We start from the raw sequence: 26,585 nt of genomic DNA, 5'->3' as shown, positions 1-26,585 counted from the left end.
TCAGAGAAGAGGAAGTCACAAAGAGTGGCTGTCTGGACTTTGGAGATCATTCAGAGCCTGCACAGGTAGAAGATGACTCCATCAAAACAGTACCTGATCTCCATACCAAGGTCATCGTCTTGGAAGGCATCCAACATCATGTCAGAGAATACCATGCTGAAGAGGGTAGGTGTGAGCATGCAGCCCTACTTGATGCTATTTGTGACCAGAAAGGGGTCAGAAAATAAGCCATTTGCAAGGACGCATGCCATCTTGCTATCATGGAACTGTTGAACCATATTGATGACATTTCCACAGCATCCGTACTTCTTCATGAGTTCCCAGAGGCCTTCGTGGTTCACCCTGTCAGAGGTTGATGAACATGAGGAGAAGGTTGACATTCTGTTCCTGGCACTTCTCCTGAAGCTGTGAGGTTGCAAACACCATGTCAGTGGTTCCATGTCTTTGGCTGTCAGACAGTAGGTCATTTAGATGGTTGGTCAGCCAGTTCAGGAGGACTTTTGCAAGTATCTGCTGGCAGTTGAGAGAAGGGTGATGTCTCTGTGGCTGTCAAAGAGTTTGCAATTTCCCTTCCTCTTGTACAGGTGGATGGTGGAAACATCCTTGAATTCTTGAAGGACTACCTCCTGCACCCACATACAGCAGAAGGTCTCGGTTAGTTTCTCCATGAGGTCTTGACCACCTGATTTGTAGTCGTCTGCTGGAATCACATTGGCTTCAGGAGCTTTGCCACTAGACATTTGTCATATATGGCCTTTTGGATTTCCACAATTGTAGATGGAGCTTCAAGTGAGGTGTTGATGCTGATTTAAGGCACCTTGCATATGGCATCCATGTTGATGGAGGAAGTCTGATTGAGGACAGTGCTGAAGTGTTCAGCCTATCTCTGAAGGATCTGGATCAGTTAGCAGTGTGGTCCCATCCGCAGACAGCAAAGGGGAGGATCCAAGGACCTGCAGACCACAGACAGCTTTTAGGGCGTCAAAGAACTTATATATATATATGTAATAGCTCATGGATTGAAGTCATAGGCCAGATATTCCAGTACACTTCAATTTGTATGTTTAAAATTAATTATATTATATTATATTTTTGTGACAAAGGTTTGGACCATAAAGCATTCAAAAGCAGGACTGAAGATTACAGGTCAAAAATATTTCTTCAAATGTATTTTCTATAAAACTGGCCACGACAGGACTCAGTTTATAACTTTCAACATTACACTTAACAATATTCTCACATCTAAGAATGTGCAAATTGGTGTTTGTGTGATTTAGAAAAAGGCCACTTGTGTGATTGTAATAAAGAACTTTGTGGGCAAAGAAAACTTTAAAATGGAACACATTTGAGTGGGAAAATGTTAAATACCATCACAAATTCCTTTATCCTTTTTGCATTTTTTTCCACCACAGAAGAGTTCTTTACAATTTTTTTGACACCATCTATAATATTGTTTAGATTACTAAACTGTCTACCATTCTAAAATTGAAAACATTTATATCTCTAGATAGACATAAGACTACACACTGGGAATTATCCTTGATCTCATTTTAACTAATTGTCACCCTGCTTTCATTCAGTCTCTCTCAACTGGTCCTTTCATGTCAGGCAATGAAATTGCTGCATTATAAATAGAAATACTATTATTCGGGTTTATTGAGTCAAATGTCCTTGAAAATGCTTGAAATTCATATCAGTGCTCTATATTATTAAATCGCTTTGTATTTTTCTGTGTTAATGACAAAAGGTACATATTTATTCAACATCAGCGGTCATGCAGTTAGCCATGGAGTATGAAGCTGTATGTTTTATTCAAAATCCCTATGGAAACTAATGGGAGGATCATTTGGACTTGGAAAGTACCTGCAGTTATTCAGCTAATATGTTTGATGTCTCTTAACTGAAAGGATTATAGAGTAATCAAAATATTTAGGTAACAAAAACTATACTGAAGTGTTCCACTTGTGCACTTTTCCACACATCCATTCATTCTTACAATTTCTTTTATATCATAGGTTATCGATCCATAGCTTTTTAAGTAGCAGATAGCCCACTTTGTCTATTAACTTGACATGTACTTGAGAAGTTTATGTATAGGCAGGTGTAGTACAATGTGATTTGAAGAGTGCATAAGTTGTGAAATCTTTACTAAGGAAATTTTTTCCAAATTATGAAATGAAAAGAGTGACATCCCCCATGAGCACCTCTAGCTGTCCACTGCAGTTTTATGATTACCAGGGTTTTGTTTGTCTGGGTTTCTTTTTTTAACTAGATTTCCCATTCCCTTGCTATTCTATTTTCCTTCAGATAATAAGAATAAAAAAAGCCTAGCTTAGTTGCTCTTATAGATCTGTCCTTTGGCACTTATATACTGTAGAAACAACAAATGTTCTTTGCATGCACACTTTCCTAATTCATATGAAAAAATACATCCTGTATATATGATACCTATATATATGTCAGTGCACAAAGACTGAGAAGACTGTTGAGCGAGTGAAATATTTTTTGCCTTGAAATATGTGAATTGATGCTGGGTCATATGGAGATATTAAATACGATGTTTCCAAATAAGAACATTCCAAAATATTACACACTTCTAGAAATGTCTCCTACTAAAACCATATAAAATTTTGTCATCAAATAGTTTAAATTTTCTAAATATTTTTCCAGAATAAGTTTGATATACCCTCTCTCTCTTTATGGATCTAATCTCTTCCCTGAATGTTCACCTGAAATATCTTTTAGTAATAAATAAGAGCACAACTTTAAAAATTCTGTCTACTAGACCCAAAAGATTTATCTTTCAGAGTTGTCAAACAATGCTCTATTGCTACAAGAAATTATCTTATGGCTGTTCATATATATACATATTTATATGTGTGTGTGTGTGTGTGTGTGTATATATATATATATACACACATATATATAAAAGTTTCTTCCTTTATGTCTGTCAACTACCAGTTTGGATAAGAGCAAATTTAATTTGCTGACAGACTTTCAAATCTACCTTATTTGATCAAATATTTCTCCAAAGCTCCAAGTAAAAAAATCGTCGAAATATTTGAAATGTATATTGGAATATCTGGCCCATGACATATTAAAATATATATTCCATTTTAGTTAACTCTCCCAAATGAGAGAGAGTCACTTAGTTTCATGTAAAAAACTACTGAATTGATGTTTCTGGTCTGTTCTTTGTACCTGACCATTTGAATTACCAAAGTTATTTCATATTTTTCCTTAGAAAGCAAGGTTGTTCTCGCTTCCAACTCTTCTTGTATGGGTGGGAGTTAAGTTACTTTGTTGACATTAGTTTTTTCTTCCAGCTTTCAGGATTTTTATGTTCATAGAAAGAAAGATATTGGTTGTGACTGCATAGGATGGGGATGAGATGGCTGGACAGTAGATGTGCATTGTCATCTCTATTTGAGAAAGCACAAAACCTTATTTTTTGGTCCCATGGTGTTTACTTTTTCATGGGAATCCCATTTAGGGGCTATATCCAGTGTAGTCACATTTTTAAAAGATATTTCTAGCTATCCACCTGGAACCTAAAGTTATCAGTTTTGGTACAGGGTTTACATAGGAGGTGATTTGGACTTTCTTTGATCCCAAAGGAGTTAAAGGACTTGAAGGCTTCTGCAGTTATACTGAGGGTAAGGGGTTTACAAATCCTTTCCCATGACATTGAGTTATTAAGAGCTCCTTAAAGGGATCACTGTAGGGATTTCCTGCATTGATACCTTTTTCCTTGAAATGCTGAGCTTTCCTTTTCCCCCTCCATAAATACAATGGAAACAGTCACTAAACAGACTCTCATGAGGATTTATCACTTGTGCATATATCTGCTATCAGACTTGACTTGCCCTGAAGAGCCAAGAGATTGGCATTGTCTGATTGTCTCACTGTTTACCCAATAAAAAAAATTTTTAGTCACAGAAGGTGCATGATTCTCTTCACATCTTTAGTAGTTCATGCATTTCTTTTTTTCCATGTTGATTTTCTGCCTCTACACTCTTCCTCAGGGTACATGCAGCTGTTACACTTAGAACAATTTACCTGAGTTTAGGTCAGCCTAAGTGCTGAACTTTACATATGTTTGGGGAGTTTGGATTGAGCAAAAATGGCCACTCTGATCTAACTTAGTTCACCTAAGGAGGTGCAGTACATTGATTGGACTAACCCATGCCCAACGTAACAAAATACGTGTACACATGTGGAACATAACTCTGGGCAGGGAAAATCCAACTGCTGATCACAACCCTAGGACTGCACTTGTCCTACCTCTCTCCCACCCTGACCAGGCTATTTTTAACTCTCTCACCCCCCCCGCCCCCAGCCTTGGATGGACAACCCCACCAAACAGAGTCATCAGCCCCAAATAGAAGGCACCATGAACATCATGGTCCACCATACAACAATATCTATATTAACTGTCACCAAAGCTCTTGGTATAATAACTTAAATCTCAGAATATGGGTATAAGACTATTACTTTCATAAACAGTGCTGGAAATATATTCTTGTTCTTCTCTAGCACTACAGTAGCAAGTTGGCCATATGAATTCAGGTTGGCTTGAAACTTGGGCATCTTCAGAGGTTGATCTTCCACTTCTGCCTGTCTGTCTTGGCTATCTACCTGATGTCAGTTTTTTTAATGTTTATATAATACAGTAAACTACTCTTGAAAGATTTTATTTTGAATGCCAATATTTCTCAAATATCATTACAGGATTTCAAGGAAAAGTAAAATATACCAACATATTTATGAATCATGGGATTTAACAGAGACCAAAGTAGATCTTATTATTGATGTGCTTACTGCTTCATTAAATTCCCCTTAAGGTTTGCAGCATGGATATGGATCATTTGCAATAATAATTATGCAGTGATCGATTGATTGTGTCTGACATTGTACTTGTCACCTTGAAATGCAAAATCCATTCGTTTTCAACAGTGTGAACATTTTTTCTCTAATCTTACACACCAGCAATGCAATAGTTTATTTTATGGAGGGAATGCAATTTATAAAGTTTGGAGACTTAACATTAACCTTTTGCTAAAAATGAAGTATCACTTGTCATTTTACAAAAATGAAAATCGTCCAACCAGCAATTTTTTGAGATTAGAAAACATAGTCTAATTTCAAAAGTATTTTTCAGACTAAAATGCATGTATTTCAATTGAGTGCTACATGTATATTGCAAATATTAGTTTTCTGATATGTCTGCTCTTGAGAGAAAGCACAAGAAGCACGGCTGATGAAATTTCAAGCTTGAAATCTTCTCTGCTTCTAAAACTAGCTTCTCTTTTTTAAGAGGTCTGTGTTCCCCTTATCCCTAAGAGTTTCTGTGAGTGAAATCACTGGTAGAAATATTTCAGTGGATAAATCAGTATGAAGCTTTAATCATTCTGAGTTGCAAACTATACACTTAAGCTATATCTACACAGCCTCCAGAGTGAGCTCAGAAGCATAGCCTTCCTATTGTGTGGATTCCACATCCAACTGAGCCTACAAATTAGACATTGTAGACTGTTTGGAGTGCACCTGAGTAGTCCTGAGTGTGTGCCAGCTGGCGCTCTGTTTTAGGAAAGCCTGAGCATGGTGCTCAGGAGGTGGGTGATTGTGGACACTCTGAGCCAGTCAGGCGCACTCCAAAGCATATGTTGCCTAATTAGCATGTTTGGGTGTGTGTGGAGCAGACACAGGTGGACTGAGCTCATCTCTCCTGGGTGCATTTGGAAAGCCATATGAACACAGATCTTGTGTTTTGTATGGAGCCTATCCCGATTTATTGTTTCTTAAGCATTCATATACTGGTATAATGAAACATTATTCCCCTGGTTCTGTGTTTGTTTTGATCTTAAGACCTTGGGAAGGAATGTGTACATATATTTACTTCCAGGATTAAGGAACTGGCTACTTGCAAGGCCCAGGGGAAAACAAAAACATATTTTATGCTAACTTCTCCATATTAGTCAAAACCTAAAAATACTAATCCACTGTGAACAATACACTGTGGGCTATGTATTGTATTTGGTCTCTGTGAGTACCTGTACATGTGTGGGAACATTGCTCTGATGTGCTGTAATTACAGCATGTGGGAGCAGACTTGATTTAATTGAGTCTGCTAGAGCATACTAATTAGTGCACTCCAGCAGCCTCTGCGTCTCGTGTATCAGTGTCCCCGTACTTCAAAATGGCATTTGGGTTGCTTTTTACCCAAAAGCACCCCCACCACCATTTTGAAGCACAGGGATGCTGTGAATGCTTTAATTGGAGCAGCTCTCAGAGGCACTCTGATTAAAGCACCCCCCCCCCCCCAAACCCATAGAGCATGCGTAAAGATGCCTATTGTGAAATCTCTATCCATGTTAACAGACAGGTTGAGCTATGGCAAGTAATATTTACCTATTTTTAGTGAGATATGAATTTAGTACTAAGCTGTCTTAGAAGTAAAAAGCCAAATTTAGTTTTAAAGTTTGGTTCTGAGCGTCACTATCAGACTTCATTCAGAATGACAAGGACTTTCAAACAGGGGTATAGGTTGTAGCCGTGTTGGTCTAAGGACATAAGCAGACAAGGTTCTTTGGGTGATATCTCTGCTATCTTTTATTAGACCAACTTAAATAGTTGGGGGAAAAAAAATTCTTAGCAAGCTTTCGGATTTAAAAAAACTTTCGTCGGGGTGAGGAAGCCTCTGCAGTTGGTGTGCGGTCTTCCTGGATGGAATGAATCGTAAAGAAGCCAGAGGCTCGTATGCATGCAAGACAGGCAGTCAGTGAAGATGTAAATTGAGGAATCAGTGGGTGAGAGACAGGCTGGGGGGTGGAGGGGAAGAGAGAAGGGAGATGAATGAAGCAGGTAAATAGTGGAGAGGTACCTGGGGAGTCAGATGTCAGGCAGGTTATAATGTGTCATAAATCCAATGTCTATATTTAGTCCATGATCTTTTGTATCAGGAGGTTATGATGATTGTTGACTTTCTGATGGAACTCAATCAGAGATTGCAGGTTTTCTGTCCAAATGATGAAGATATACTTAAGACATATCAAAGACATCTTCATCATTTGGATGGAAAACCTGCAATCTCTGACTGAGTTCCATCAGAAATTCAACAATCATCGTCCCTCCATCCAACTATCTCTTGAATGCTCCAGCACCAACATCTCCTTTTTAGACACAATGATCAGTATCCAGAATGGTAAAATAGAGATCACATTTTACAAGAAACCTACAGACCAATATACATATCTGCACAGAACTAGCATCACCGTAAACACACCAACAAACCTGTGATATACAGCCAAGCCCTCAGATACCACTGAATTTGCACTGTGGATTACACCCGGGATTACCACTTCACTAATCTTAAAAAGGCTTTCACTCAACAAAGACACTCCTCCAGAGAGATGGATTGCACATTTGAAAGAGCCACCTGGATACTGTGTGAAGAATTGCTGCTGTATAGAAACCCACCCCTCAAAATTGCACACCCCTGGTTATGACATATCACCCCTCCCTCCAACCCATACAGAAAATCCTCAAACAATTAAAACTCATACTAGAAGGAGGTCCTATTCTTAAAGAGATCTTCCCAGAACCACCCATCCTAGCCTTCAAACAAGCACCAAATCTTGCTAACCTCATCACCAGAAGCAAACTTCCTATGGCCCAGAACACACCGAATGGATCCAAACCATGCCGTGACAAGAAATGCAAAACCTGTTGCACATCTCCACCACCCCCACTATTACTACACCCCACAACAGACCCATCAGCATTCCTGGATCTTACAGCTGCACCTCCAGAAATGTAATATCTCATCCAATGCACCAAATGCCCTGGTGGAAAATATGTAGGAGAGACCAAACAAAAACTGTGCACCAGAATGAATACACACCCAGAAATCTATCCAAGACAAGAATACCCAATTACTTGTGGGCACATTTCTCAAAAGAAAACCACTCTCTCACCAATCTCTCAGTTCTAATTGTCAAAGGGAATTTACAGAACACTTTTCACAGACGAGCCTACGAACTTCACTTCTTCAGCCTCCTAGATACAAAAAATCATGGACTTAATATAGACATTGGATTTATGATACACTATAACCTGCCTGACATCTGACTCCCCAGGTACCTCTCCACTATTTACCTGCTTCATTCATCCCTCTTCTCTTCCCCCCTCCCCGCCCCCCCGCCACCCTTTCTCTCACCCACTGGATCCTGAATTTACATCTTCACTGACTGCATATCTTGCATGCATACCAGTCCAGCCTCTGGCTTCTTTACAATTCATTCCATCCAGGAAGACCGCACACCAACTGCAGAGGCTTCCTCACCCTGATGAAAGGTTTTTAAACTCAAAAGCTTACTAAGAATTTTTTTTCCCAACTATTTAAATTGGTCTAATAAAAGATATCATATTCACCCAAAGAAACTTGTCTGCCAATGACTTTCAAAAGCATTTTGACTTGCTTATTAAGATTCTGAGAAGTGAGTGCCACCTCACTTTACACAAGTAAAACATTTTTACTATGTTTTTATGTCTCTTAGCACCTTAACTAGTAGGAGGTTCTATGCTGATGAAGTACAGATAGATAAAGAGTAAGAGGATGAAAGTGTTAAGATTTGGTAGTAATATAACTATTTATAATACAGTGATAACCTCTGGATAATCTCTGTAATAGAGTGATAACCTCTACCTAGTTATGTAATAATTTAGAGAGATCATACATCAGAGATGCATAGCAATTCAGATTGATCAAAGGGTGGGAAGCTGGTCCTGCAGCAGGTGTTTGTCATTAGACAGCTAAATGTGGTTGGGGTTGGTGTCTGATTCTTTATTATAGTAACCAATGGTGAAAACTTCCAGTGGAGATCTACGATTTCCCAAGGCTGCTTGTTCCATTGCCCTACTATTCATGTGCTTAGGAAGTTTTTCCTGTGATTTGACCTAAGTCACTTTAAATCCATTGCCACATGTCCTGCCTTTTGTAGGAATGAAGTACAGGTTTTCTCCATCTTCATTATGACTTAAAATATTAGAAAACATCTATCTTGTGTTCCCTTTTATTATCCTAGTCTCCAAACAAAATGTACCTTGTTTCTTCAGTCTTTCCTCATACAGCTCTTCCCAACCCTTTAGCACCAATACATCTCTCCTTAATTACTGTTCTGAGTACATTTTTGAGAAAGTAGAAATATGCTTGTGAGCATGCACACACATGGTATATGGCTTTAGTTATAGACTAAAGGGAAAAGTTTCAGAGTTGTTTATCTCTTGTAATTTCACCGCAGGTGCAGACAGACATAACACTGAAACCCTTTAAAATGCTGTTTAATACACAAGTGTCCAGAGGCAATAGTCTATTTAGAACAGTTTAACTCTCCTGGAATATTTGAAAAATATACCTGGATAATCAAGTAGTATTTTGAAATGGTTCTCCTTGAACTGGTTGTGTTATTTGTGGACACCAGGCTTTCTGTGACTAGTGTCAGGTCAGTCCTCTAGGCATCCCATACTGCACCACTCCTCGCCTCTCCCTGACACAGCAACTGGGTACTTTGGTACACAGCCAGAACTCTATTGTCTGAACCTATATTGCCTACATTTGACCCATTCCACACCATCCCAGGCTGATTTGGGTGGGTGGGGAAGCAGATAGTCAGGTATGTAGAGGGGATACCCCTGCTTTTGACTTCCCAGGGTGCTTGGTGCTCTACAAACTGCTCAGTATTTCTGCAGCTTTTAAACAGAACTTTCCCCAGTTTCATTCTATTGGTGGCAATTGACCAAGCTTCAGGGAGTCCCAGTCTGATATGGGCTGGGAGAAATGGCCAGGTGGGTACAGGGAGTAACTCTGCTTCTGCATTCCCAGGGGACTGCCCAAGGTCTCCAGATTTTAAACAACACTTTTCCTCAAGCCACTGGTCAACTTCATTCCATATGTAGCAATTGATGCAGAGACTTTGGGCAGCCCCCTGCAGCCCCCAGCCCCTGGGAACCCAGAAGTAGGGATATTCCCTTTACCTACCTAACTACCCTTCTTTCCACCCCAAATCAGCCTGTGTTGCTCCCAAACCTTGTCACTTGCCAGAAATGCAATAAAAAGCTGCTTTGCGGGGGATATGCTGCTTAAAATCTGGGGAGACATTGGGCGCCTCCAAAATACCTAGCTCCATAGGAATCTAGAAGCAGGGATCCAAGCAATGCCCCTCTCCCCCTCCACCATCGCCACCATAATAAGGCCCCCTTATGGAAAGGCTGCTTAAGGCAGTAGCCTGGGCCAGAAATCTTAGGCAGCCACCCCCAGAGTACCCAGTCCTCCTGAGAAAGAAAAAGCAGGAGTCCAGGTAGATCTGTCCTAACCAGCTGGGTACCTTTTAACTCCCAAATCAGCCTGTGATGCATTGAACCCTGGTACATTGCTAGGAGTTGAAGTAAATTGGTAAGTGGCTTGCAGGGAAAGTGCCCAGCACTCAGGATCCCAGAAGCAGGGGTCTAGGCAGCTCCTCCACACACACACATCCGGGCACCTCCATTCAGGGTACCACCAGGCTGATTTTGGTAAAATGCAGGAATGATCTTTCTTGGACTCAAGTTTAATGAGAAGCAAGAGCAGAAAATTGCAATTGCAGATCATTGTCATTGTCTACTTCCTCTTCCTTGGCATCCAGCCAAATATGGCCTTCCTGGTGGATTGGAGACTACTGAGGAAATTGGGACACTTAACACTGAGGGGCATGCTGGTGAGGTTTTAACTTCTGCTGCCTGGTGGCCATTTTACAGCACTGCAGTTCCTAAAAGGTAACTTAGAACTCTTGGCAGTGCATGTGCAGAAATCTCTAGGGGCCTTGTTTTACAGTAATTCTGGGATGCTCCTGGAGCTCTTAACCCCTGGATTATCCATACATTTAACACCTTAAAGTGGTTTTAAGCACTTGTTATGTGACTCAAAATTATGCCACTCCAAGGTGGGATTAGTTCTGATCCACACTACCCAGTTCCTGTTCCATTAGGATTGGCCACTCCTCACAGATGTGCTGCCCAAGTTGAAGTCTTCCAGTATCCCATGCTTTCTCACACCCCTGCCTATAGAGCAGACATAGAAGCCTATCCTGGTTCACCAGTCCTGTAGTGGCAACTCACAGCTCCAGCTCCTAGTCCTGTCCTGGCTCACCAGGCTTCTAGTGGCAGGTCACATTTGTGCAGGTGAGGGACAGTCAGAGAAAGTTTCTGGACTAAGGATATGATTGCTTCAAACTCCAAGCTAGCAATAGCACCAATCAATATTTGTGCAGCTCATGGCATAAGTGTCACAAGGCCCTAAGCGATGGCAGTTGTGAACTGGTTCCCAACCACTCACTGTCTTGGAACCATTCGAGTGTTATGTCTGTTTGCACCCAGCATGTCCTACAAAATGTGTTGTTTCTCTTAAAGGCCCAGCTATGAAATGAAGAGATTGCATGAGAATATCATCTTTCATTTTTATTTATCTGACCCACTCTCTGTTGTTGAGAGAAAACACAAAAAAGACTGAAGTATAACCTATGGCACCGAAGCAGGAAGACAAATGAAATGAAACCCAAACTCATAATTTATTTTTTTTAAAGCCTTCTGATTTTAGGGTGCCTGACGAGATTTTTGAGTGCTCCTGGTTTGGACACACAACATCTGGGAACATTTTCAAAAGGTGAACGTTTCAAAAGGGCACAACTTAGTACGTTCTAATTGTTATGTGTTAACAAGCTGAGAATGATTTAAATTTAACCAAACTGCTCCAACTTCAAGATTCCCTTATCCAGGGTTAAAGTTGGAATGGTTTTGCTACATTTGAATCACTTTAGATTGTTCACACACAACAATTAAAATGCACAAGCTGCTGCCTTTGTGAAATATTCCCCCTTTGGAAAGGCTCCAAGCATTCATAAGTCCATACCCTGAGCCTTCAAAAATGTTGTCAGGCACCCAAAATAATGCCATACTCTTAGATCCGTCATCTTAAAACTGGGGATTTGTTTTACCCTCACAATTCCTATGTGAGCGCTACTTTAAAAATCTCTGCTGATGGTAAAAATGTTCTTTTCATTTCAGTTGTAAATTTATCCATAGTCATCAGTTCTTTTGCTTTTGGGAGGTTTTTTTGGCGGGGGGCGCGGAGGGGGAAGGGTTTGGATAGCTTTTATCCTTTGGCTTCCCTCTAGTGTTTATTGCCCTAATGCATTTATAGATAGCAGTCATATATTTTCTCAGCTCCTTGCCCAAGCTCTTCTAGTCACCACTTAGAGGACAGGCTCTTTATTCCTGCAGTCATTCTAGTAGCCCTTCTCAGCATTTGTTTAAATTCAGTTGCTTAGGCTATGTTCTGATTTCCATGATTGGGCTGTCAGTTCACTAAAAATGTACATGCATTTGCATGTCCTGCAGGCTTGTTCAATAAGAAAAAAATATCCAATAAATATGTAAGAATGTTTAGTTTTTGTTTCTTAGTATTGGGTATAGGATCCACTTCATTTTCTGCCTTGAAGTGTTTCTAAGGTACCTATTGTCAAGATCGGATGGGAATGATGGAAAACCTCAGATATGTGTTTGTTTATGGTGCACTAGTTTGCTGCCAGAGGAACTTGATGATGATGATAATGTTTTTATTTTACAACATTTTGTTCAGTATGTGCAGACAGTGAAACCATTTTCCCACCTCAAATAAATCAGTAGGAAAAATACATTCCAAAACAACACATTGGTAGTAACTTTTAATTGTTTAGGGTAGTATTGATTGAAATGCTTTTCAATATTTGTATAAAAGTTTGTTTTACCTTTTGGGTTTGATTTAATGTGTGAATTCAAATTAATTTTTCAGGGATGGGTAAGAGTGGTAATATTGTGCAGCATTCATTTTTGTTGTTGTTGCTTATTTTTAGTAGTTGCGGTAGTCCAAGCCTAAAAAACAAGTAATTCCTCATTTGAATTCATATGTATTAGACCAGTAGGAGACAGCCATCTTGGGAGAAGTGTATCACTTTGCATGTCAAATATGTTTGTCTGATTCTCCTCCTTTCCATTCACTGTGGAAGAAAACCTAATCTGACAGTTTAAGCAATGTGGAACCTCAGTCTCTTGAAAAGTTACTGAAATTTCCAGATTGTTTTGAACCAGCCCAAACTTTATGGCAGACTGCATTACAAACAAATAAATGGAACAGAAGCAATGGTGGAAAATTGAAAGCCATCATTAATGTTCTTTAGTTAATAAATTCATTATTATTTCTTGGAAGAGGAGATGACAAAGTCTTTTAAGAAAGCCTGCACTAGTACTGAAGATGCAATGGTTGCAGCTTTCTGTTGTAGCATTAGGTTTAGATTTGTTTCAGAAAACTAGAGCTAACTACAGCCAGAAAATAATCAAGAGCATACCATGATATTACGTTCACAACACAAAGAAGTAAAGATACTGTATTTACTCAAATCCAAGGTGAGGTTTATTTTTCCCCAGTCCCTGTGAAGAATAAATGTCTCATCTTAGATTTGAATGGGCTCAGGGCTGAAGCCAGAGTTGTGCTGCCACCGACCCTAGTCTGGGGTGGGTCATGTGGTGGGGACGATACTATGCAGTGAGGAGCACAGGGTAGACTGTGTGGTGGGAAGGGGCACATGGGGAAGTCCTGTGGTGTGTGGCTTGAGAGGAAGTGCCAAGGAAACCAAGCAGCTTGTGCTCCCCTCCCACACCTCTCCTCTGCTTCTTACCTGGCCTAGGGACAGAAGGTACATGTAAGCCAGTTTACGTGATTGGAAATTGGATTAAACCTGTAACAGAAGAGAAGATCAGTGCACATAAACCACTTTCAAAATAGCTGAAACTGATTTAAGATAAACCTGGATGGAAGTCGTATCAGACTTAACTGATTTAGGTCAAACCGGTTTATGGAACTTCTGTCCCAGATCCCTTCCTGGCTGAACTTAACTCGCAGTCCCCCGGCTGGTGGGATGCTTTGCAGCCCTGGGCTATGCTGTCTGCTTCAGTGGAGCAGGGACTGCTTTGCCTCTCTGCTTCTTAGCCTGCTTTCTGCCTGTGTCTATCAGACCATAGGGACTGGGGCAGGAGAACAGACCCCCACGCCCTCCTAGCCAGGGTCCAAGGTAAGCAAATCTGGGATTGGGGAGGGGAAGAATTCCTCTCAGCTACCTGGGGCTGCCCAGGGCTGGGGGACACTGGGCTGTGGTGTGGGGAAGCCCCAGTGCTCCCATGCTGGACTGCCTGGGCAGGCACCCAGCTGGGAGTCCTCCCGCCCTCTTTTGGCAACCACTGAAGCAATCAGCAGCTGGGAAAGGGGAGGGGGGAATTCCCCTCAGCTCCCCAGGGCTGCCTGGGCTTGGGAACCCATGCTGGAGGAAAGTCCTGGAGGGGGAGGCTTCCCCAAGGTAGGCCAGCACCCGGACAGGGGGCTCCTTCCCCCCTGTGGGGAGGACAGCAGGGGTTTTGAAACACTTGGATGGGCTGGCAATGGACAGTAGACTGCAAAATGTGCTCTAGCATCCCCCTTCTACTGGCCTGGGTCTGTGCAGCCCTCCCTCTGCTTTTCCCAATTGAAAACTGAATGTCAGTTTAGAGGAAGCTTAGAGGAAGCTGCCTAGCATGAATCGATTCAGCCTCAGGCTTTTTGACTGTTTGTACTTAGCCCTGGTGTTACGGCTCTGGCTCCAGCCCCTCTGTCCTAACCTAGCCAGGCCTAGAGCTGCTTCTGTTTGGATGGGCTGGGCAGGACCAGGGTCAGGGTCACTGCTGCTGCTGTCTGTGCTGCTGACTACCCCTGCTGACTGCACTAGAGCTAGACCAGAGCCAGAGCTCCCCAAAAGGTAAGCAGTGGTGGACAAGCAGGGAAGAGAAGGGCAGAACAGACATAGGCACTGAGGCATCAGGCATTGGGGGCTCAAGTGGCAGGAGTGACACATGGTAGGAGGGTAGACATAGGCATGGGGGCAACAGCAGGGCAGGTGGGAAAGGGGCCAGGCATGGGTGGGAGCAAGTGATAGGGAAGAGAGGGGATGGGGGAAGGCAAAGGGTGGAGGTCTGGCCGCTGCCCATTGCTGATGCTTTAGAGGAATGAATTTAAGATAACCATCCATTAATTAGATTCTGTACAAAGAACATGATAATTATCAGGGTGGCAGGGTGGCACCTTAGAAACTAGCTCATTCAGAGAAGCATAAGCTGTCGTAGGTTTATGTATTGTTCAGTTGTTTCAAATGTATAAGGATTAAGGTTATGGTACTGATTGTATTTGGATCAATTTAAAATAATTAAGGTACACAAGTGCAACTTTTGTAGTATAGTCTAAACCTGAAATTAATGTAACAGGGTATGTCCTGCTTGGTAGGCCTGTGCGAGTAGGCAGCTATTTGATCTGGCTTTGGATCTGGCTGCTTCGGATGCCAGGGATCCGGGCTGGGTTCTCGCTTTGGTACGGCTGAAGGGGCTCTGAAGCTTCAGAGCTGCTTTGGAGATCTGGCCACAGGGTATAATGGGGAATCAATCAAATATCTATAACTTTGTTGTTTTTATCTGATTTGGATGAAACTTGCAGGGGTGGTAGCCTCTGCTGAGAGCATGAAGCCTGGTGGGGGAGCCAATGTGGGGGAGGGGAGGGACTGTAGGCCTGGCTGCTATGCTACTGTGTTACCAGTTACCAATTAAACATGATTCACCCAGGGACCAGCTCAATACACAGTACCTAGCTATGACGTAATGAATTAACGAGCATGGATTAACATCTAGAAAACCCACAGACTAAGGAGAGGAAATAATCAATACAGACAATCAACTGCCCCAAGACCGACACAGTCAGTTGCACAAGCACCATGTCATGAGTTTGTCTGTCAGCAGCTAGGGATGCAGGGCCCCAGAAACCCCCTGCACCTATCTACTTGACAGCTGGCAGGCTTCGTGGCCACAGCAGGGGCCTGAAGCTTTCACCCTGCTGCACCTGAACACACACACTGTCACCAATGTCACGAGTTTTGCCTGTCAGCAGCCAGAGGTGCAGGGTCCCAGAAGCCAGACTCCCCCTGCACGTATCTCCTTGACAGCTGGCAGGCTTCGTGGCCTCAGCAGGAGCCAGCACCCCTGAAGTTTTCGGCCCACTGTGCCTTAACACACACTGAGTCATCTGTCATGAGTTTTGCCTGTCAGCAGCTTGAAGTGCAGTTCCCCCCAAACCCCTGCACTGATCTTCTTGAAACTTAGCAGGCTCTCATGCTCTCAGCAGAGGCTACCACCCCTGCAAGTTTCATCCAAATCAGACAAAAAACAACAAAGTTATAGATATTTCATTGATTCCCCATTATACCCTATGGCTGGATCTCCAAGCGGCTCCGAAGCTTTTCTGAAGTGGTTCAGAAGGTCCAAACCACTTCGGAAAGCCTAACTAAGGCATTATTCGATCTGGGCATGGTGCTTCGGATGCCAAAGTGTCCAAAGCTTCTCTGGATCCGAAGCATGGTCCAAAGCCTCGCGCAGCCCTACTGCTTGGTGGCTTTTGGGGTTTTTTTTTTTCTTCAATCATATTAGCTCAGTCAAGTAAGCTTAACATGATTGAAAAGCCTTTCTTTTCTTTTTCTAAGATGCAAGGTAACATGTGTGAAGCTGTGTTAGCTGGCTGTATATTTAAGCCTAGGTTCCCCCCTAGGCTGAAATATGGCCAACTAACTGAGCTTCACACATGCTAGCCCACATTTTAATAGTACCTTTCAATCATGTTAAGCTGACTTAGTTCAGCTAGCAACTGAAAAACACCCTTTTCCACACCAAGACTAGGGCCTTGAGTGATTAGGTACCACAAAATTTACTTTGTTTTTGCCATTTATTGAGTTGCTTTAATTGGGTATCTGAATGTACATTAAAAGTGATAGTTAGAAGAAAAAGGAAGAAGCGAGAGAGAGACAGAGAAAGAGAAGGAGAGAGGAAAGTGAATAAACAGAATTAGAGAGGAGATTACAGATACTCCAGAGAGCAGGGCCAGGATCCAGAATGACCTGAATAGGCTGGAGAAATGGTCCACAATCAATCAGATGAGATTCAGCAAAGACAATTGCAAAGTCCTGCACTTGGGATGGAAAAATTGCATGCACAAATACAGACTAGGGAGTGACTGGCTAGGCTTCAGTACTGCAGAGACAGATCTGGGGGTTACAGCGGACCATAAACTGAATATGAGCCAATAGTGTACTCTTGTTGCAAAAGGAAAAAAAAAAAGCCAACAGCATACTGGGTTGTCTTACTAGAGTGTCACTTGCAAATTGAAGGAAGTGATTCTTTTGCTCTATTCACCATTGTTAAGGCCTCACCTGGTGTACTGTGTCCAATTTTGGGCCCCATTCTTCAAGAAGGATGTGGACAGTTTGAAAAGAGTCCAGTTCAGAGCAACAAACATGATCCAGGGTCTGGGAGGCAAGAGTTAGGAGGAAAGGCTGAAAAAACTAGGGCATTTAGTCTGGAGAAGAGAAGACTGAGGGTAGATTTGAAAACAGTCCTCAAATACCTGAAGGGTGGTTACGGAGAGGATGGAGATGTTTTTGGGTTTTTTTCTGTAGCTATAGGAGACAGGACTAGGAGCAATGGCACCAAGCTGCAGCAGAGGAATTTTAGGTTAGAGATTTGGAGGAGGTTTCTGACTGAAGGTGATCAAGCATTGGGACAGGCTATCCAGATAAATTCTCTATCCTAGGAAGTTGTCAAGAGCAGGTTAGATGGACACTTGGCCAGCATTCCTTCTAAGCTGTGTGGTGTGTGTGGCTGCGCAGGCATGCTTGGCAGTGTGGCATGAGTGCGCCTGCACGGCTTCGCACACCACACAGCTTAGAGGGAATACTGCCCTTGGCTGGCATGGTTTAGTCAGGGATGATCCTTCCTTAAGCAGGGGGTTAGACTAGATGACTTTGTGAGGTCCCTTCCAGCCATATTTTCCTATGATCCTATATAACTATGTCTTAACTCATCTTGTAGATATTCTCTTGAGAGAAATCTTGTTGTTACGTAGTGTTTACATTTATTATAGTGTGGATAATTTGGGACTTTTATTTAATGTGGTGATCTATCCTGATAGTTTTAGATTTTCTCTAGCTCTTCAGGTTGAAGGAAATGGGGAGAATATCAGAATTATGATGTGTGTGTATGAGCAAAAATAAAATAAAGCACCTTTGATCAGGAATATGTATAAACATAGCCCAAAAAACATGAATCTGAGTTTGACATTTGAGTAAGAGAACTTTCCCAAAGGAACAACAACACAGCAGAATGTACCTGAGCCACGTACTTCCTCGGTACTTTAGGTTAGCAATGAATTGTGGATTTTTCAGAGGGCATCTTGGCTGATAACTTGGCTGGAGAAAAAGAAAAAGTTTTAAATTTATACTGGACAACAGATCCCAACAAGTCAATTCTAAAGAAGGGTTGTCTGCTGGATTCTTCAGCCTTACAGAAAAGTTGTAGCTGATTGCTTGAACTCTCCCTTACCTTTTCTCAGAAAGCATCTCAAGTAAATATGTAGACTTGCTCATATAGATCCCCCATTGTGCTACTTGCTGTACTTATTTGGAAATAACTTTCCTTTTCATAAATAAATAGCATGCCCAGGGTTTTGTAAATGTTTAAATCTGTTTCAGTTGAATTGGTCCATTACTGGTTGAGACTGACCCTTTTGGAAAAGGAACAGTCATTCACACCGCATGCTGGAGGCTTTGAAAAATATGGCCTATGTTGTTTGGAGAGATGCCAGGATACCTGAAATTAAATGATTCATTAAGCATCTCTCCACTGCTAACTTTTAAGGTAGATTAAGGGGGCAGACATTAAAGATATCTCACTAAGGATCATTAAAACAAAGAATTCATGGATATTAAATGCATGAGCATTAGGATTCTTCACATTCTTCCTCCCTTTCTTTGTAATTGAGCCTTTTGAACACAGTCTGTGTGAGCCTACAAGAAAGCCCATTTCAAATTCATTCTGTTTTGGGGCTATATGATCCATTTCAGACATTATTGGGAGGGGCTTGTAGGTTTTTCAAGGGAAATATGTCTTGGTGTTTACAGTATTGCATTGGGCTGGACTAGAGAAGAAAAGCAAGGGTGAAATCGTACAGTTGAAAGATGCACGTTTCTGGAGCCAGCTCCAAAAGGTGGTTGTACGGAGGGAGGCACAAAGCTGTTTTGTTTGTCAGGCTGAGTTTGACAGGTCATTCTCTTTCATTGATAAGCACATAGGGGGAACAGCTGATTCAGCAAAGTATTTAAATACTTGCTGAATTATAAGTAAGTGCTTAAGACCCATTAAGTCAAAGTAATGAATGCACTTAGTACTTTTACTGGATAGGGCTGATTTAAAGATGTAATTCAAGTTAAACATGTGTTTTAAGGCTTTCTTAAATCAAGACCTGGAGGAGCGGAATGCCTTTTTGTTTCTACTTTACAAGATGTCTCTTAACTTCTCAGATTAGATATTTTTGTTCATTTGTCTTGGTTTATTTAACTCTCTTTTAGTTCAGCAAAGTAGCTCCCAATCTGTTCCTTCACAGACCAAGGATTATCTTTACTCCCTACTTCATTGGGAATAATAGGAGAGAGAGAAAAGCCCAGTAACTGCTTTAATCCCTGCTTCTGAACCTGTGGTTGTTCAAAAGAAAACTCTTTCCACCTCTCCTCACATAGGAGAGTACAGGGAGAAGGTAGGGTTTCAGTAGTGCTCCTTCACTCCAGTCACCGCTGGGTTTTGGCAACTTTTTGTCCTCTTTTAAAATGACCTCTTTTTGGATTATATGCTTTTCATATCTCCAGGGCTGTGACAGGGATGTTGTTTATGTTTATGAGCTATCGTACTACATTTTCAGATTTGCAAATGTCATACTACTACCATACCTCTACACATCACAGATAAATTGAGTTAGCATCCAAATCTTTTTCTGACATATGTATGGCAGCTCCTGGTATCCAAATGACAAGCGACATGAAAAAGCTAATTAATGCAACAAGTATAGCAAACTTCTGGGGAAATGGCAGACCTCCTTCACTTTTAAACTAGTTCCTCAGGGATGGCTGTTCCCTGCTAAAGCAACTCATCCCTTTAGCTACATGTAATGTCCACATGAAAATCTGACAGAATCTGTCTTCTCTCAACATCTCCTTTCACTTGACTGGGAGTGGGGCACTCTCATATTCTTTCCTCTGTTTCTCTCTGGCATTCTTCCTTTTAAACACATATGCAGAATAATAGTTTGCGTACCAATAAAAATGAGAGTTACATAACTCTTTCATATTATTTCTGTTGTTTGGGTTTACAATAATTTCCTCTGTTCATATTTTGGGAGCATTCTACCTACAGATGTATTTCTGACAGTAATTTTATAGGCTTCCATTCCTGTATGAATTATGTATAGATACACATACACATATGTGCTATATAAATTGTGTTTGTATACTTTTATCATACATATCTGGAAGGCAGCTGAAAATACCATTAAACAAATAATTACACAAATTACATCTCCATTTCATTTAAGGAAGGTATCCACTATCCAATGTGAGAATACAATGTCCTTTTGAGGTGAAAGCTCCTGTAAATAGTTTACGCACCACTATGAGAGCTATGATTAATATTTATGGAAGGCCTGTACTTGTTTTTAATGGAAGCTGTCTCTTGGGCTCAGTTCATGCCATGGTACATTGTAGTTAAATAATTATTGTGTGATATGTAAATTAATCAGCTCTTAACTATTTTTAATGTGTTTCATTTTTATTATTGGTGTTTGTCCAGTTTTTATAATCCTTTGTGTGTGCTTGCAGAAGGATATGGTGAACTGGTTGTAGTTGGATCCAGGTTAAGAAGTTAGTAAGCAGAGCAGTTGCCTGGGGCTCCACTAAGCTAAGTTAGTGCAAGTCATCCCATATTTTGTTTGCTTGTTTGTTGACTCTTTATTCCCTCTTGTGGGAAGAAGGATGGGCCCTGCCCAGAATCCCCATGAGTCTAACACTGACTTTTTTCTGTGTGTTACATTTTGGCTTGTGTTCTAAACTTTGCCACAGATTTAGGAGATTACCATACACAGTTTGCTTAATCACTCTACTGTCTTGATTGCACCATTTGCTATGCATTACTTACATTATGCAATTAACTGTTTAGTCATGTAATAAATTTAGACCGATCACATTTGCAAAGTAATTATCCCATGATAAAACTATCCCGCTATAAAAAGAGCCAACCACCTATGAAGTCAGTGCTTGAAAATCTGTAACAACTTTATAGCTGGTTTCTATCCTGCTTGAATTTGAATGTGTAGCAGGGCACTAATATTTACCACAAAGGAACATGCTTGATTAAGACTTTAAAATTGTTGTTTTCTTTCCCCCTATATTACTTTTATTTTCTGGGTTTTTTTCTCCTAGGGTATGCAGCCTCCATTTTCGTTTTGAATGTGTTACTAAGCCAAAACAATTGTGCATGCAGCAGTAGCATATACTGTGTTAACTGTAAATGTGTCCTGTAGATCACCAAACCTGGGCTTTGGTAGACAGCTAGTTAGATGAGTTCCAAAGGAAAATGTCCTCGTGTAAATAAAACTTATCATGATTCTGAGGGTTATTCTAGAAATTAACAGCACAAATATCCTAACCAAGCTTATCTACAGCATTGAGTTTGTAGTATTGCCAACTCCAGGCAATCAAAATCATGACTTGGGCCCCCAAAAACATGCAATTAAAACAAAATTGGGTTCTTATTATTTACGGTTGTTACATCTTTAGAGTACACTGAGTTAGGGCTGTACAATACACATTAATTTTAAGCAGCTCCTGGAGCTTTTAACTCCTGGCTTATGCACACATTAACATCTGAAACTAGTTTTAAACACACTTGAGGCAGCTTAAAGTTCCACTATTCCCAAGCAGGTTTATCTCTGATCTGTGTTACCCATGTTAATCACGGTGACCCTCCTGCTCTGCGTGGACATACTTTCCACCCCCTGAACTCAGCTGCCCAGGGGATGGTTCTGGCACCATGCCACACTCATGGGGGCAACTCTCCCTGTTGCCCCCAGGGGTGTGACCTTCCCACCCTCAGGGGTGCAACCCCATGCAAACAGCCTGCAGAACACATGCTAACTAGCCAGGTCACAGGGCTAGGCAGGTCCAGGAATGGGGTTTAGAGGGGATGGGGAGGGAATGAGGTAAGGGGCTGGATCAGGTCCCAATGATCTTGAGGCTTCCTTTCCAAGGCAGGGGCAAGAGCTCCCTCAAAAGTTCCTTCCCTTACCACTCCCAGCCACCCTGGGAAGCATGACAAGCAATCCCAAACCCCAATTTATTAAAACACGAGACCTCCTTTATTTTACTTACTCTTTATTTCTTTCTATTTTTCTTGTTTCTTTTTTACTTCTTGTTATCTTATCCTCTAGTGGCTGGCTGACCTCTTTTTACCACCTTTCCCACAACCCATTTCCTTTCCACCTCCCATTTCATTACCCACTCTGATTCCATTGACTTTTCACTTCCCAGCTTCATGTTCCTGCCCCCACCTATCAACCTATGTCTCACATACATCAGTATTTGATTACAAAGCTAGAGATAAATCACTTGGCTAACAGGTGTCCAGACAATTAATGTTTTTTAGATGATCACTTATACATTGAATTATAATTTTACAGTAGTTTATTGATGATGGAGCCAGTGTGATTTTTCAGGTTCTGGTATTACATATTTGAATCTAACAATCCTATTCAAGAGGGAAGTTTCTTCCTTCTGAACCAGTCAAAGACTTTCAGTGGTCTTTAAAGATACAGTAGCATGGCAAAGAGGTGACAAGGGCTTGGGTAACCATGATGAAGCCAGCATGAGCCTGGCCACCTAGTCTCCAGCCTCATAGCATCCCAGAAGGTCATAAAAGGCACTGTGGGCTATAACAGGTGCCTCTAAGCAATTTAGGAATGAGAGATACAATCAAATGGATTGCCGGTTTCCAAACCCGGCAATGTAGATTATTACACAGTCCAGTGGGTGGAAAATTGGCTTATGGGATGCACCTAGAGAGTGGTGGTGGATGGGTCATCTTCTACCTGGAGAAATGTGGACAGTGGCATCCCCCAAGGCTCTGTCCTGAGACTGGTACTGTTCAATATCTTCATTAGTGATTTGGAAGAGGGAGTAGAAAGCACTCTGTCCAAGTCTGCGGATGACACCAAGCTATGGGAGTGAATCCAGGTGGATTTGAACAGGCTGGGGAAGTGGGCGGAACAGAATACAATGCAGTTTAACAAAGATAAGTGCCATGTGTTCCACCTAAGGAGGAAGAATTATCAACACACCTATAGCCTGGGAGGTACCATTCTAAGTAGCACAAATGCAGAAAGGGATCTCAGAGTTGTAGTCGACTCCAAAATGAACATGAGTCACCAATGTGATGATGTAATAAGTAAAGCTAATCGCACTCTTTCTTGCATAAGTAGGTGCACCACAAACAGGTCTAGGGAGGTGATACTTCCCCTCTATGCGGCATTGGTCAGGCTGCAGCTGGAGTACTACGTCCAGTTTTGAGTGCTGCACTTCAAGAGGTATAAGATAACCTGAAAAGGGTTCCAGAGTAGGGCCATGCATCTGGTTAAAGGCCTACATGAAAATCCCTACAAGGACCGATTGAGGAACCTGAATCTCTTCAACCTCCACAAGAGAAGGCTGAGAGGTGATCTTGTGGCCAGCTAGAAACTCATCAGAGGGGGACAGCAGAAAATAGAGGATACAATGTTTACCAGGGTGTCTATCAGGTAACTAGAAACAATGGCCACAAACTGAAGGAGAGCAGATTTAGACTGGACATCGGGAAAAAGTCCTTTACATTGAGGCTTGCCAAAATATGGAATGCGCTTCCAAGGGAGGTGGTGCTGTCCCCTTCCTTGGAGGTATTTCAGAGACTCTTTCCTGCTTGGGTCAGGGGGTTGGACTCAATGATGTAATAGGTCCCTTCTGACCCTAAAATCTATGACTCCATGAATCAAATCCCTGTTGAGTGATCTCATCTAACAAAGTTACTGTAGACTCACAATTCATGCCTCTGTAACTATTAAACTTTCTTTCCACTTTGTCAGAATTGAATTTTAGCCAAGTTTGATTCTATCCAGGTCCCTGCCTTAACAGAAAAAAGTACTGAAACTATAGAATCTGCATCAGGTGGCAAAGAGCTATAGAGCTGAGTTCAGTCATTATACTTATGATACTGAAGCCCCCAAACTATGTAATTTGCTGCCTCTCACCCCCAGTGATTTTACATACAAATGGAATGATGAGGATAAGGGAACATAATGGGCTTGTGACTCTGCAAGTAAGAGTCACTACAGAGGATGAGAAACTTTTCTTTAAGGATCTGAAAGATGAATTAGGCAAGTAATAAAAAAGTGAATCCATTACTCTTACAAGATCAATGGTGACACATGGTCACTGGTGTTGAAGGCTGCTGCTCCAGTAAAACATAGGTAGAAAAACTTGGTTACCCCTTGACAAGTTTTTCAATCATATAATTGCTCCTCCTTCATTTTTCTCTCCGTCTCTAATGAATCTCATGACTGCATGTAGCAACAGTGAAAGGCATGGTGATACTGCCTTGGTAGTTTTTAAAATGTTAATGTCCAGCTTCTTCCTTTTTTTGCCTGGCTGCCAAAACCTTTCTGAGGCACTCAAGCTGTAAGTGGGATATAGACAAAGATGTACAGAATTATGGAATTTAGTATGGAATTTGTACAGGCAAGCAAATGGCATATCTCTAGTCTAGGGGATTTCTCCCTGTCAGATTGCTGCAAATAATAGAGATGATACACAGCTGGTTGCAAGGGTCTTATATAATGGAAAGTATTAGGCAACCTAAATATAAAGGTCACTGCCATGCCATCTATAATAATAATTTTTGTCTGTGCAGATAAGTTTAGTTTAGAAAACTGATTGTATATTTATTAATTGCTAAAAATGTGCTCTATTTCTAGATTCACTATTGTAAGTCGTAAGTTACTAAACTGTGCTCCATGAAAATAAATATTTCATCGCCGAGTGACAGACTTATGAGCTAATTAAAATCTCAGCAATGAAAAGAGTGGTGCCATTAGCTCTATTCACAGAACTGTGAAGTGTGCTGTTCCTCATTGACTCATATGAAGTTAGTATAATGGAAGTGAGTAGGCAGGCTTATTAACAACAAAATGTTGGTTTAGAATGAGAGGAGCTCATTTTTGCTGAGATAGCAGAAGGTAAATGAAAGCACCTAGTTGGTTTGGGGTACTGTGTGGTCAGACAGTAGTGTGTATGGGGAGAATCTCAAATGTGAACAGTATTTGCCAGCCCAGCTATACTGTGGAAATTACCCTTTCTCTGTGTCCAGTGAAAAAGAGATGTTGGCATTATATAGGATGGATAAGTGTCAAATTACTTTAAATTTTTTATCTTTTGAGGAAAGTGTTGCAACATCAGTGACTCAAGTGCTCGTGGTCTAAATCCTCACAAAAAATATTACTTTGCTTAAATATTTAATGATTATCTTTCATCATTCATCCTACTTGCTGTGTTGTTTGTTTACAGGCAGCTGCTGTTACAAAGCATGTCCCTATAAGAATGGGAAGGAAAGTTTCTGGTACTGTAGCAGACAGCAAATCTAATGGTGGAAATGGCTATGTTGGGCTTTCCACCAGAAAGTCACCTCTTCCAACCAAGGGATCAGTTCCAAAGAAGCCACATTTCTGATTCCTTATGACAGAGGAACATGCTATATTACAATACTTGGCGTCTAACTAAATTGTTTAATGATTAATCTGCCAGTCTCTAACATTTTTCTTACGGGACCAAACACTAAAATATCTACCCAGGGTTGTCAGGTTAAAATATTCCTGCAGCAAAGGAAATGATATAAAAGGCACTTGAACTTCTCTGAAGATGTACATTCTCTTGCATAAATTTAAGGGTAGTATTGAATTGAATTATTTTCCCCACCCAAGGCCAGGGATATGCTGTACATGAAGGAAGAGCTGCTATAATAGTACTTTGGAAGGGAGTGAAACATAAATTGTCTCCTCCCTGCCTTTGTGTAGCCTAGTGCTAAAGTGCACAACACTATCCTTTCTGTAGAATCTTTCTGGGGTCTTCGGGGATCCTGAGAGGAAATGAGAAATCTATGGCCATGTACACATGTTTAGTTTCTATCAGGAGAATCATCATTCTCCTGATAGAAACCAGAAGTCTGCAGATGTTCAAGATTTTTCTTCCAGAGCAAAAATGGCTTCTCCAGGAGAAAAATAACCCTATTACAACAAGGTAGAAATCACTTCTGGGAGAGTTTCTCCCAAGAAACTGAAAGTCTGCATATGGGAACGCAGGACTGGGAATCAGCCTCCCAGAGACAGTGAGACAAAATACCCACCCATTCTCATACCTGAGTTCCCTGAGTGAGAATGGGCAAGGGGCTTTGCCACTAACATCCACCTGGTTTTTCAAAGATTTCATAGATTTTAGGGTTGGAAGGGACATGTTCGATCACTGAGTCCATCCCCCTGTCCTGGGCAGGAA

General features: G+C 41.3%; 1 protein-coding gene across 1 annotated transcript in view; it reads left to right on the top strand.

Annotated features, from left to right (window-relative positions):
- Positions 1-26,585, top strand: part of RBFOX1 (RNA binding fox-1 homolog 1) — a 1,278,833-nt gene that overhangs the window by 662,889 nt on the left and 589,359 nt on the right. The gene's annotated exons all lie outside the window — the stretch shown is intronic.

This window comes from Alligator sinensis, unplaced genomic scaffold, assembly GCF_000455745.1.
Source record: "Alligator sinensis unplaced genomic scaffold, ASM45574v1 scaffold404_1, whole genome shotgun sequence".
In the NCBI taxonomy this organism is placed as follows: domain Eukaryota; kingdom Metazoa; phylum Chordata; order Crocodylia; family Alligatoridae; genus Alligator; species Alligator sinensis.
The sequence above is the reverse complement of the archived record's forward strand: the minus strand, read 5'-3'. Positions and strand labels throughout refer to the sequence as shown.